Source organism: Convolutriloba macropyga, chromosome 7, assembly GCF_964194025.1.
Source record: "Convolutriloba macropyga chromosome 7, txConMacr16.3, whole genome shotgun sequence".
In the NCBI taxonomy this organism is placed as follows: domain Eukaryota; kingdom Metazoa; phylum Xenacoelomorpha; order Acoela; family Convolutidae; genus Convolutriloba; species Convolutriloba macropyga.
In genome coordinates this window covers 5,866,223-5,880,338 of record NC_134474.1, presented here as the reverse complement: position 1 = coordinate 5,880,338, position 14,116 = coordinate 5,866,223, and the positions used below count along the sequence as shown (strand labels likewise).

The following is a 14,116-nucleotide window of genomic DNA, read 5'->3' as shown; positions in this document are numbered from 1 at the left end:
AGCAACACTTTTATTGTCATTCAACTTTTTATCGCAATCAAATGATCATTACAGAGAAGTTAGCTCAACAGTGTGTGTTGTCTGGGAGTAATTTGCCTTGAACAGACGCTACTGTTGACTTACAGGGAATTTTTTATCCCCCCTTTATGTTTATTTTGTTAACTTTACAATTTTAAATCTGTTAAATTACCACTCCTTTCCCTATCATGTGTATTATTCCTTGTAGTCTAGTTAGAACTAGTTCACTTTGGGGTTAAGTTAAAGAATTAACAGATGTTGATTAATACTCATTGCGTTTAGGTGATCGAGGTCAAAGCTGAGGGTCTGAACACCCCCCCCCCCCCCCCTCCTCCAGTAAGCTTAAATGGGGATGGGGGGTACTATAGTGGGTTGGGGCTATAATTTTGTGCTAGGGGAGTGGTATAATGTGGAAGACCCAAAAGTGGTCTGGATCTTTTCCGTCTGTCCACCCCCCCCCCCCCCCGCTACATTATGCGACCCCCCCCCCCCCCAGTTACAGACCACTTGCCATTACATAGAAAATCACCATGTGAAAATATGGCACGTGCGTCTGGCGGTGCAAATAATATGCACCCACTAAGCTGGGGGGGGGGGGGCACAAAGGGAAAAGATCCAGTGATCACAATGGAAAATTGATTATGATATATAGCTATGAACTACTCAACTGAAGTACTGGATCACTGTTACAGAGCACTTGCAATTACATAATACATCATTAGGCAAAATTGGGGGCGGGGGTGGGGGGTGTAGAAAGTTGGGTGGAGGCGTTTTAAGTTTTAATTTAAGAAAGTTAGAAAGTTGTCTAATCATTACAACTGTTTTGACCATCATCAGCTCTCCAATGACTTGAATATTACTAATTGATCGATGCCTATGTAATGGGAGCAATATTGAGTCAACTGTATTAAATTAATTGTAAGAGTTATCTTAAAATGGTGAAAACTTTTGAAACGGTTAGTTTTTTTCACATAACTAAGAAAGGGATTTCCTCGGATTTTTAGAGATCTATTCCTTCCAAAAATTGGATCTATTCTGTTTCGCCCCCCCCGTTTTTTTGACCCCCAGTTACACATTATATCTTGTTATATAGCACGTTACTATGTAAGAAAATAGCACGTGCGCCTGGGGGTCATAAAAAATTTATGCTCGCTAAGCTGGGGGGGACAGAATAGATCCCAAAAATTCATTAACTCTCATCGTTTAACAAGCAACCAGTTTGCTCTGGGGTGCTAATTTAAGAATTTGACTACTTCGAATAAAAGGGTCTTTCCCATTATAGCCCCCCAAGAAAATATAGCCCCCCCATTATGGTATATTTACCATGATTGGGGGGGGGGGGCTATAGGTTATCTGACCACTAAGCTGGGGGGGGGGGGGGGCTATAATGGGAAAGACCCGAATAAAATGCAATGAGACAAAATAAAGAGGCTGAAAAAGATTTCAATTGAAAAAGCCCTTATATAAGAAACACTAATTTTTCCCATTAAAATAGTGAAGCTGTTGCTATAAACTCAGCCGCTTAATTTTTACTCCTTCAAATTCAACCATGCATCAGCACAAAAAACTATATCAGTCCCTTGAATCAAAAATCACGGAAAAATAACGATTTCCAACAAGGTTTTAATAAAAAGTTTTTAACGATCAAAAAATTTTTCTCGAACAAACAATTTTGTTAACGTTAGAAGCTAATCAGAAACCCATTGTCAGTAACCCTTTAAAGTTTCAGTGCTCCCTACAGATTGAAAAAAATCGTAAACTTCGAAAACTTTTGAAAAGTTGCTAATCTTTGTGATACTAATATCTGGAAAACCATTCCATTGCCGGAGTAGAAACTACGCAGTATTTTTTTTCAACTCAGGAAGAGTTTCACAGGCCCCTGCTGATAGAAATATCCAAAAACTGAAAAAAATGCAAGTTAATATTTCAGCTAATATCTTCAAAATAATTTACTTCTCTGTAAAAACCCTTTTCCAAAATCATATCCTTCTGTAGCCCATCTTCAATCCTGAAGGTTGAAAAACTCAAAACAACAAAAGTTTTTAAAAAGCCAAAAAGATGTAAAAGTTTGTATGATTATGCGTGTTTAAGTCTGCACTAACGAAACATTTATACCAAAGAAAGTTAAAACGTTAAACAAAATTATGTCTCCGGAATATTTTTCACTGACTTTGATAAACGTCAAATTATGACTATACAGAAACACAAAACATGACGAAAACGTGAAAAATTGCACCATTTTTGGGATCAAGAACTGGCTAAACTGACCCGTCATCTTGAATTTGGGTCTTCCCAGCAGCATCAACACTCTAAGCACTTGAATGAGTACTAAAATGAGCTAAAGGCCACTAGTGAAACTTAATTGCTACTGGGTTTTTCATCTTTCATCCCGTTCTGAAAACATCATACAAAGAAATAGAGCATCAACTCAATCCAATTCAAGGATTGTAAGAAAGACAGCACCAATGCATCACATTTCTTAGGTTGCAAAGAGAAAAACGTCTAAACAATACCTGTTGACAGTCTGACAGTGGCTTCTAAGCAGAACAATGGTCAATCTTCCGAAAGTTTTCAGATAAGACAACGGTAAGCAACAAACACAAAAGGGTTCAACATTGCAACATAGAGTTACAGTGTTTCTCAACGCCAAATCCAACCCAAGTTTTGCAATTAGTGCCGAAATTTCAATTGAATAACATAGGGACATTTGATATTCCGTACGGAATGAGACGATGAGTCAAATCGTAGTAAATGATATCATACCCTTTTTCAGGCCTTTTGCATTGAAAAGTTGCATTTTTAGGTCAAATGGTTATTGGCCAAATCTGATAAAAACAATTGAACATAAGTGGCATAAAAATTGGTTTGTCTGTAACATATTGCAATGAACTTGGAGGGACTGCAATAGATTGTTACGACTTGAAGAGGACTTCAAGTTTTCTGATTATTTTATTAGGTGGCCGAGTAATGAAAACTGAAGTTCAGGGAGTGAATAAAGTTTGAAGAAGCTTTTTTGAAACAGAGCAAGTATTGAAGGACAGGAAAGCGAGCAAAATTTTCTGTTCAACCTCGCCCTTTTCAAGCTGTATTTAAATTGAATTTTTTGTATCTTAACATTTTTGTAGGCTAAGATAACAACATTAAGGTTGATTTGACAACGTAATGAATATCAACTTCTTGTAATTAAAAGGAGTTTTGCGCTTACTTGAGGGTGTTCAAGTTTTACGGAATTTTAGGCTATTCTTCCCATTTCACTGTTTTGTTGCATTTATTTTAATCTAAGCTCGAATCTAGTAATCCCAAACAGTTTCTAATAAGAATTCATGTAAATTTTTTTAGGAAAAAGCAGTATTTTTCTATAAAATTGGCAAAAAGTGTTCTCTCTTTGGTTTTCTCTTTTTGTTTCCAAATTAGAGCTGGTTGTGAACTTAATAATTGCCTAATATAGTGTAGAACTTTTATTGTTTTAAACTTCAACCAGCAAAGTTTCTTCTTTTATGTGTCTACTTGTATTAAGTGAAAATAGTAAGTTCACCAATTTACATTTCGGTAAATTTTTTTGTTATTTGACTAGAGATTTTTTTAATTTTTTTCCGCTTTGATCCGCTGTGCCCGTAGATACAATTTGTTTTTCAGCGAAGACGAATTCAAATTTTTTCTGGAATTCTTTTGATTGTGTTGTAATGAATTGTTTGGAGTGAATTTTGATGTAGGAATTCAAAAGCATAAACAAATTGGAGACATTTGGGTGCTGAACAAAACTGAAGTGAGCAGAGAACAGAGAGATTATTTTGGTATAAAACATTGTTTTGGAGAGAGCGAAAAATTGAGTCTCAAACAAAATTCTATAAGGGAGCGGAATTTTGTTCACGTGCCGATACTTAAAGCAGTTCAAAACATTTTTAGTTAATATTAGTTATGCTAATTTGTAGGTTTTTTAGCTACTTTGCCCATTTTTAGACACATTTCTGCCATGGCTTTTCATTGTTATGTTCTGCTGCCTTAAGAATTTCAAATGAAAACACTCGATACCTTTCAGTTTTCTTGCCATTTGAGTATAGCTTTGTTGGTTTAAAACATTTCCTTTGTTGAGAAATGTGCCAAAATATCAACTATTTATCGTTTCTTTAACAAATCTTCGACAAATTTCGTAGCCTTTTATTACTTGGATATTGTCTTGAGAGCTTTCTACTACTCTTATTTGCTAAAAAGAATATTTCTTTGGCGTTAAGTGCTATTAAAAAAATAATTACTTGAATTACACAAGTTGTTATTATAAACGTACCCGGTCGTTAATTGACTTCAAATACTTTTCAATTTTCATGAGTGGTTTTTGTGGGTGATAATTGGGTTGGTGGGTTTGTTTTTGTTTCCTTCGAGTCGTTTCTGGGATTCTTCAGGCTACGTTTTATAATTGATATCCACCACTTCTTGGGTATCTTCAAAACTCATCAACTTTTTGACATGGTTCTCAAGGGTTTAAATTGTTAGCGATATTTCTTTCCGCGAAACCAAAATTACAGACAGATTGTTACAACGTTCCATACAATTTTATTCTCACGTTCACTTCTTTATTTTAACTTTTTGCTAAAGCAGCCAGCAAACTTGACGATAGGAGTCGAAAATTCCGTGAAACACGCACCGCACCTGTTATTTTTAAATGCCACATCTCTGCAGATTCAGGTTTTCGTCAATACTGTGATGGAGGGTGAGTGTTTCAATCAAGGTTTTATGGTCATTTGAAAGTTGGGACATACATCTCGCACTGCAACGCGAATCTAAATAATAAAGGCTATATTTTCTCATTTACTTATCACTCGACGGATTATAACATCTCGACGCAATAAAATCACTTGATCTTAAACTTGTCTTATTGGAAAATTCCCCAGGAATCGTGTACGCAGTTGCTGGAAGACGCAATTTCAATTATTTTAGCTCAAATCTCTCAGAGAGTTAACCATTTTTTTTAAAGATGAGAGAACAAAAATCAAATTATTTCAACCAGAAAAATAATCAACATTTCAACAGTCTTCCAGATTAAATACAAAGCTATCCAACAAACGCAAAAGGGGTCAACATTACAATATAAAGTCACAGTTTATCATCACATCAATTCCGCTCCAAACTTTTGCTAGTAGTAATAATTAATCATTCCATAAAGTTAGGACATTTGTTAGGACAGTTAGGAAATCCCGTTTAATAAAGTTAGGAAAGTTTGGAAATCAAGTTAAAAATGGCATTACAAACATCTACCGGTGCCGAAATAAATCTACTTTTAAGGAAAGTGCCTGCGACTCACCTTCCAACTGAAAGGATTAATTAAAAGTAAGTAGAATCTAATTTTAAAATGTTTCAGGTACAAAAGTGGAAGCCAGCTGTAAAAGTGAGAGAATTTACTTAAAAAAATTGGTACCGGTGGACACTTATAATGAAGCAGAGGAACCCAAGTCAATGTCCGACGGCCATTTTTCAAGATTCTTGCAAGATAATTCGGATCTTTTAACTTGCAAGATAAACGTTATTTCCAAGAATCTTGCAAGATCTTACTGACAACAGTCGGAGTTTGTCTGGGGAAACATATAACAAATATGATACCATATCTTCGTTAAGAACAAATATACGTACATCATAACGAAATGGACAATCAAACGGCAACTGATTAGACTTATATTTTTCATATAAGTAAATAACTTTTTGATAAATTGCACAAAGTTACCAATTTGATTGCACATAACAATTTATCGAGGAAAATTATTCATAATCAGGCTCCAATCTTTTACAGCCTATTTATTGGCGCTACATTCATATTAGCGCAAATCTTTAAACACATCTTTAAGACATCTCAAATTCAAAACGACTGTCCACATGCAATAAAGCACCTTTCGGTTGATAGCTGTAAGATAAAAAGCATCTCAGGTAAAAATTGTTCGAGACCAGCTCGATAAACACGTTTTTAACAACAATCCAACTTTAGGTTTTTCCTTTTGTAGCCGTAGTCAAGGGGTGCATATTATATGCCATCCTATACAAAGCCTATACAAAGGCTACTTTAACACAGAAACAATCACAAGACAATTCGAAAGTGCGCTTCCCGTAACACGCTGGGGGCTTTTCCCCTTTTTCACCAACTCATATAAATTCAACTTACACCAAACTTACAATTATTCAAAAAATGTTTTCTACAGTTTAATATAACCAGCTAAGGTTTCAAAACCTTCGGATGAAAAATCCTGCAAATTATGCAACGTTATCCCAGGTGTCCACACCAAACAAGAATGTCAAAGTTTCGAAGGAAATGACAGTTTCTGATTGGTTTTGTGAACGTTTTCGACCGGTAATTTCAGGAAATAAATGATTATAATCGTTTTCGTTTGGTAAGTTTAAGAAATGATAGTTATGATTGTCTTTTAGAAGTCTCTCGTTTTCGATCCTTTTTAGGAAACTCCGTTTTTGTTCATTTTTTAGGAGACAGTCAATTTTACAACGTCTTCGACCATTTTTATGATTGAGCCAACTCAAATCAAGATCTGCGTTTAAAGTCGCCAATGAAAGCGGATTATGTAACCTGGATCAAAGTTTCAATTCTAAAAATGGCAAAAAATGGAAAGATTTGCGGTTAATGAGGTGAACTCTCATAATATATGCTGCTTTTGGCGGTGAATTTCAACCCTACAAACCGCAAACCTTACAAAAAATTCGCAGCGAACAGAGTTACCCTATTTAATGGCAGTCTAAAAAGTTTCTTGAAGTAGCTTTCATAACCAAATTTTCGTAAATTTTTAGTAGCATGTAGCTAAAACTATTTATTAAAACTAGTATATTTTAAAATTAGTTTTAAAATTAGTAGCATGTACCCGGACTTTGGTCGCAGTGGGTTTCAGCGCTGTACAATTGATTTTCAATTGTAACCATTACTGTACCAGACAAATAGCAGTATAAATACTTTTGCCAGTCTGCCCAGAGTCGATTAAGAAACATCCCAGTCTGTTTTTTTTCTTCGCAGCATCATTTACATTATTGGTTAACACTGCACAGAATGTCTCAGATCAGACTGTACATACGAAGAACTAACAGACTGTACATAGCAAATTTTGAAAATTTCGAATGACTGATATCATGCATGAAATTTTCAACGTGGCGATACCCGGAGCTGCATTCTAGCTTAACTTGTACACACTACACTACAATTAACTGACACATCGACTTCCACCGACCTCCGCCGACTTCCGACATCCGCCGACTTTCACCGACCTCCGCCGACTTCCGACCTCCGCCGACTTCCACCGACCTCCGCCGACTTCCGACCTCCGCCGACTTCCACCGACTTCCGACCTCCGCCGACTTCCACCGACCTCCGCCGACTTCCACCGACTTCCGACCTCCGCCGACTTCCACCGACCTCCGCCGACTTCCATCGACCTCCGCCGACTTCCGACCTCCGCCGACTTCCACCGACCTCCGCCGACTTCCACCGACTTCCGACCTCCGCCGACCTCCGCCGTTTCTACCTGATTGATGTGAATGCACCAGTGTATTTATGTTAACCTTTTTCCAGTGTTTGAATAGTAGACTCAATGGTCTTCATATGTTGTGTATTTCAGATTTGATTGAGACTTGTAATTGAAATTTGTGTTTGTTGAACTGACTTTGATTTGATTGAATTGTGTATCAAGAAGATGGAACAGGTTGTTATTACGGTTGAGTTACACGAGTCGATTATGAAATGCAGGCAGGAACTTATTTTTGTAGTTGCGGATCCGAAAGAGAAGTCGTGCCATGGAATTCTAACAGTCAGGAAGGTGTTCGATATCGATAACGAACGAATGGATCTTGTACGCAATTTGCGCAAAAGACGGGTACCTGATGCGAGTACTGTAGTGAATGAACGCAAGGGGAGGAGATTTGAATGCGGGTTTTGTGAGTATGAATCACGTGCGCAGTATATCTTTGCAAGACACGTTGCCCGCGTTCACCAAAAAAGCATCAGGCCTACGAAATGTGATCTTTGCCCATTCAAAACTATCTATTCTGCGAATTTAAAGAGACATCATCAAAGGGTTCATAATTCTGTTAATTTGAGATTGAGGTGTGAGTCGGAGTGAAAGTCGTCGGGATCAAAGTCGGGGTCAAAGTCGTCGGGATCAAAGTCGGGGTCAAAGTCGTCGGGATCAAAGTCGGGGTCAACAAGCGTAAAGTCATCTACAAAATCATCATCATCTTCAGTTGTTCACTTGAATTAGTTGTTGACGGATACTTGTTTTTTACTTCTTTGTTTTACTTTATTTTGTTTACTGGATTACGTGGTTACTTTCGTTTTAATCGCCATTAACCGTTACTTATTCTAATTGCTCATAAATCGCGCTTTTAATGATCTTCTCTTATTCTCTTATTCTAATGTTGTTCTAATTTGCTTATCATTTATCGCATTTGGATCGGGATCGACCATATTTAACAGGGAGGAACTGTTCCATTTAATCATGTTATACACGTTATCAAAATTTAGTGCTCATAACGTACTCCCTCACTCGTGTTAATTATACCATAAGGGGAGGGGATGTTATACACGTGATCAAAATTTAGTGCTCATAACGTACTCCCTCACTCGTGTTAGTTATACCATAAGGGGGGGGTAGTTTTGTGGGGGGAAAGGTAGTGGTAGGGGTATAACGGGAAACACACCTTAAGCTAACAAAAACAAAGATTAATATAATTTGAATGATAGAATTGGATATTCAAGTTTAAGTAAAAATGAAACAGTTCCAACAGGGTTCAGAAGCAATATGGTAGAAATGGTCGCGTTTTCAAGAAAGATCAGGTCTCTTGACGATATGCCTCAGTTCAAAGCAAACGAACACTTCAATTGGTTTTTTTATGTAAGTCCTATTGTATTTATGAACAGACTTCCCTCTTTTTTGTTCTCGCATCTTTCGAAATTGGTTTTTGGTATCCGTCTGCTGTTAGAATCCAGCTGCGAAGCTATAACTAGAATTTCAGAAAAGCTTCTCAATGAATTTTGCGAGGAAATTGTATCAGTTCATATGGGAAATGAGAAAATTGAAACTATCAATGCACATTGTCTGAGACATTTTGCAGACCAGGTCAGGAGATTTGGGCCTCTCTGCTGCTACTCTGCTATGAGTTTTGAGGCCGCCAACAGATTACTTTCGCAGCATTTTAGTGGATCACATTCAGAAGCTGAAATCATATGTAGACGATTTTTACAGCGTCAAAAATTAGCTCAAAAAGAAGTTTTTAACCCGAAATTGAAAACCCTTTTTGACAAATTTGTTGGATGCTCAAACGTGGCTGATGAATGTTATGACAATGAGTTCCGTGAGACAGAAGCGGTCGAAGAAGGACCAAAACAATACCCTGATGGGAAATTTTTCAATCGAGTGACAATAAAAAATGTTTACTTTGATTGCGAAGCTTACAGAAGATCCAGGCTGGGAAATTGCTATGTTTACTTCTTCGATGAAAATGAAGAAAAATTTAGCCAAATAGAGTATTTTGAAAAATTTCCCAATCGTCCTTTCCCTGACAAACTAATGGCCAGCGTTAGAAGTTCTGATGTTGTTGAAAAAATTGGACTCTTTAAAGGCGTCTTATACTCAGTTTCTGAAGGCACAAATAAAAAACTTGTTCCAGTAACTTCGCTCCGTAAAGTATTTCACTTTAAGGATTTTTCAATACGAAAACCACATCAATTGAACAGAAGTGTTATGGTGAAATTGTGTTCAATTTCTGAGCATTCCTAATATCTGTATGCTGGACTTATTTGGTAAAAAGCTAAAATTTTAATGTTCTCTTTGCAATCGTTTGACTAGTTAATAAAGGGCTATGCTTTCGGATTTTTCTCTTGATAGATACTTAGCTGCTACATTTTGCATCAAGTTACTGAACTTGCTTTGCATTTTAATTCGTTCTTTTCGTAATTACTTTCATAGTAGTTAATTCCTTCCTAACAGCCGCATCAAGTTACTGAACTTGCTATGCAATCAATTTAATGAGTTCATTTCCAAGTTTTCAAAAGTTTATGTCGCGCCTCTGACAAAATTTTTGTTTTCGTTGGAAAACTAATAATAAAAAAGGCATCAAGTCACTGGACTTGCTTTGCATTTTTTTAATTCCACTTCTTTTCGTAATTACTTTCATAGTATTTAATTCCTCCCTAACAGCCGCATCAAGTTACTGATTTTGCTATGCAATCAATTTAATGAGTTCATTTCCGAGTTTTCAAAAATTCATGTCGCGCCTCTGAGAAATTTTTGTTCTCGTTGGAAAACTAATAATAAAAAAGGCATCAAGTCACTGGACTTGCTTTGCATTTTTTTAATTCCAGTTCTTTTCGTAATTACTTTCATAGTATTTAATTCCTTCCTAACAGCCGCATCAAGTTACTGAACTTGCTATGCAATCAATTTAATGAGTTCATTTCCGAGTTTTCAAAAATTCATGTCGCGCCTCTGAGAAATTTTTGTTTTCGTTGGAAAACTAATAATAAAAAAGGCATCAAGTCACTGGACTTGCTTTGCATTTTTTAAATTCCAGTTCTTTTTGTAATTACTTTCATAGTATTTAATTCCTTCCTAACAGCCGCATCAAGTTACTGAACTTGCTATGCAATCAATTTAATGAGTTCATTTCCGAGTTTTCAGAAATTCATGTCGCGCCTCTGAGAAATTTTTGTTTTCGTTGGAAAACTAATAATAAAAAAGGCATCAAGTCACTGGACTTGCTTTGCATTTTTAAATTCCAGTTCTTTTTGTAATTACTTTCATAGTATTTAATTCCTTCCTAACAGCCGCATCAAGTTACTGAACTTGCTATGCAATCAATTTAATGAGTTCATTTCCGAGTTTTCAAAAGTTTATGTCGCGCCTCTGACAAAATTTTTGTTTTCGTTGGAAAACTAATAATAAAAAAGGCATCAAGTCACTGGACTTGCTTTGCATTTTTTTAATTCCACTTCTTTTCGTAATTACTTTCATAGTATTTAATTCCTCCCTAACAGCCGCATCAAGTTACTGATTTTGCTATGCAATCAATTTAATGAGTTCATTTCCGAGTTTTCAAAAATTCATGTCGCGCCTCTGAGAAATTTTTGTTCTCGTTGGAAAACTAATAATAAAAAAAGCATCAAGTCACTGGACTTGCTTTGCATTTTTTTAATTCCAGTTCTTTTCGTAATTACTTTCATAGTATTTAATTCCTTCCTAACAGCCGCATCAAGTTACTGAACTTGCTATGCAATCAATTTAATGAGTTCATTTCCGAGTTTTCAAAAATTCATGTCGCGCCTCTGAGAAATTTTTGTTTTCGTTGGAAAACTAATAATAAAAAAGGCATCAAGTCACTGGACTTGCTTTGCATTTTTTAAATTCCAGTTCTTTTTGTAATTACTTTCATAGTATTTAATTCCTTCCTAACAGCCGCATCAAGTTACTGAACTTGCTATGCAATCAATTTAATGAGTTCATTTCCGAGTTTTCAAAAGTTTATGTCGCGCCTCTGACAAAATTTTTGTTTTCGTTGGAAAACTAATAATAAAAAAGGCATCAAGTCACTGGACTTGCTTTGCATTTTTTAAATTCCAGTTCTTTTCGTAATTACTTTCATAGTATTTAATTCCTTCCTAACAGCCGCATCAGGTTACTGAACTTGCTATGCAATCAATTTAATGAGTTCATTTCCGAGTTTTCAAAAATTCATGTCGCGCCTCTGAGAAATTTTTGTTTTCGTTGGAAAACTAATAATAAAAAAGGCATCAAGTCACTGGACTTGCTTTGCATTTTTTAAATTCCAGTTCTTTTTGTAATTACTTTCATAGTATTTAATTCCTTCCTAACAGCCGCATCAAGTTACTGAACTTGCTATGCAATCAATTTAATGAGTTCATTTCCGAGTTTTCAAAAGTTTATGTCGCGCCTCTGACAAAATTTTTGTTTTCGTTGGAAAACTAATAATAAAAAAGGCATCAAGTCACTGGACTTGCTTTGCATTTTTTAAATTCCAGTTCTTTTCGTAATTACTTTCATAGTATTTAATTCCTTCCTAACAGCCGCATCAAGTTACTGAACTTGCTATGCAATCAATTTAATGAGTTCATTTCCGAGTTTTCGAAAATTTATGTCGCGCCTCTGAAAAATTTTTGTTTTCGTTGGAAAACTAATAAAAAAAGGCATCAAGTCACTGGACTTGCTTTGCATTTTTTAAATTCCAGTTCTTTTCGTAATTACTTTCATAGTATTTAATTCCTTCCTAACAGCCGCATCAAGTTACTGAACTTGCTATGCAATCAATTTAATGAGTTCATTTCCGAGTTTTCGAAAATTTATGTCGCGCCTCTGAAAAATTTTTGTTTTCGTTGGAAAACTAATAAAAAAAGGCATCAAGTCACTGGACTTGCTTTGCATTTTTTTAATTCCAGTTCATTTTGTAATTACTTCCATAGTATTTAATTCCTTCCTAACAGCCGCATCAAGTTACTGAACTTGCTATGCAATCAATTTAATGAGTTCATTTCCGAGTTTTCAAAAATTTATGTCGCGCCTCTGAGAAATTTTTGTTTTCGTTGGATAACTAATAATAAAAAAGGCATCAAGTCACTGGACTTGCTTTCCATTTTTTTAAATCCAGTTCTTTTCGTAATTACTTTCATAGTATTTAATTCCTTCCTAACAGCCGCATCAAGTTACTGAACTTGCTATGCAATCAATTTAGTGAGTTCATTCCCGAGTTTTCAAAAATTTATGTCGCGCCTCTGAGAAGTTTTTGTTTTCGTTGGAAAACTGATAATAAAAAAGGCATCAAGTCACTGGACTTGCTTTGCATTTTTTAATTCTAGTTCTTTTCGTAATTACTTTCATAGTATTTAATTCCTTCCTAACAGCCGCATCAAGTTACTGAACTGGCTATGCAATCAATTTAATGAGTTCATTTCCGAGTTTTCAAAAATTCATGTCGCGCCTCTGAGAAATTTTTGTTTTCGTTGGAAAACTAATCATAAAAAGGCATCAAGTCACTGGACTTGCTTTGCATTTATTTAGTTCCAGTTCTTTTTGTAATTACTTTCATAGTATTTAATTCCTTCCTAACAGCCGCATCAAGTTACTGAACTTGCTATGCAATCAATTTAATGAGTTCATTTCCGAATTTTCAAAAGTTTATGTCGCGCCTATGACAAAATTTTTGTTTTCGTTGAAAAACTAATAATAAAAAAGGCATCAAGTCAAATGGTTTTCGTAATTACTTTCATAGTATTTAATTCCTTCCTAACAGTCGCATCAAGTTACTGAACTTGCTATGCAATCAATTTTAATGAGTTTATTTCCGAGTTTTCAAAAATGTATGTCGCGCCTCTGAGAAATTTTTGTTTTCGCTGGAAAACTAATAAAAAAAGGCATCAAGTCACTGGACTTGCTTTGCTTTTTTTTTAATTCGTTCTTTTCGTAATCACTGTCATAGTAGTTAATTCGTTCCTAACAGCCGCATCAAGTTACTGAACTTGCTATGCAATCAATTTAATGAGTTATTTTCCGCGTTTTCAAAAATTTATGTCGCGCCTATGAGAAATTAATGTTTTCGTTTCAAAACTAAGAAAAGAGGCATCAAGTCACTGGGCTTGCTTTGCATTTTTTTAATTCCAGATCTTTTCGTAGTTACTTTCATAGTATTTAATTCCTTCCTAACAGCCGCATCAAGTTACTGAACTTGCTATGCAATCATTTTAATGAGTTCAATTCCGAATTTTCAAAAGTTTATGTCAAGCCCCAGACTAATTTTTGTTTTCGTTGGAAAACTAATATCAAAAGGCATCGAGTCACTGGACTTGCTTTGCTTTTTTTAAATTCCAGTTCTTTTAGTAGTTAGTCTCATAGTAGTTAATTCCTTCCTAACAGCTGCATCAAGTTACTGAACTTGCTATGCAATCAATTTGATAAGTTCATTTCCGAATTTTCAAAAATATATGTCGCGCCTCTGACAAAATATTTTTTTCGTTTGAAAACTAATAATAGAAGGCATCAAGTCACTGGACTTGCTTTGCATTATTTTTAATTCCAGTTCTTTTCGTAGTTACTTTCATAGTATTTAATTC

The 14,116-nt window shown here is 35.5% G+C and overlaps 1 protein-coding gene across 1 annotated transcript in view; it reads right to left on the bottom strand.

Annotated features, from left to right (window-relative positions):
* The window catches only part of LOC142342513 (uncharacterized), a 403,423-nt gene that overhangs the window by 76,623 nt on the left and 312,684 nt on the right, over window positions 1-14,116 (bottom strand). The window lies entirely within an intron of this gene.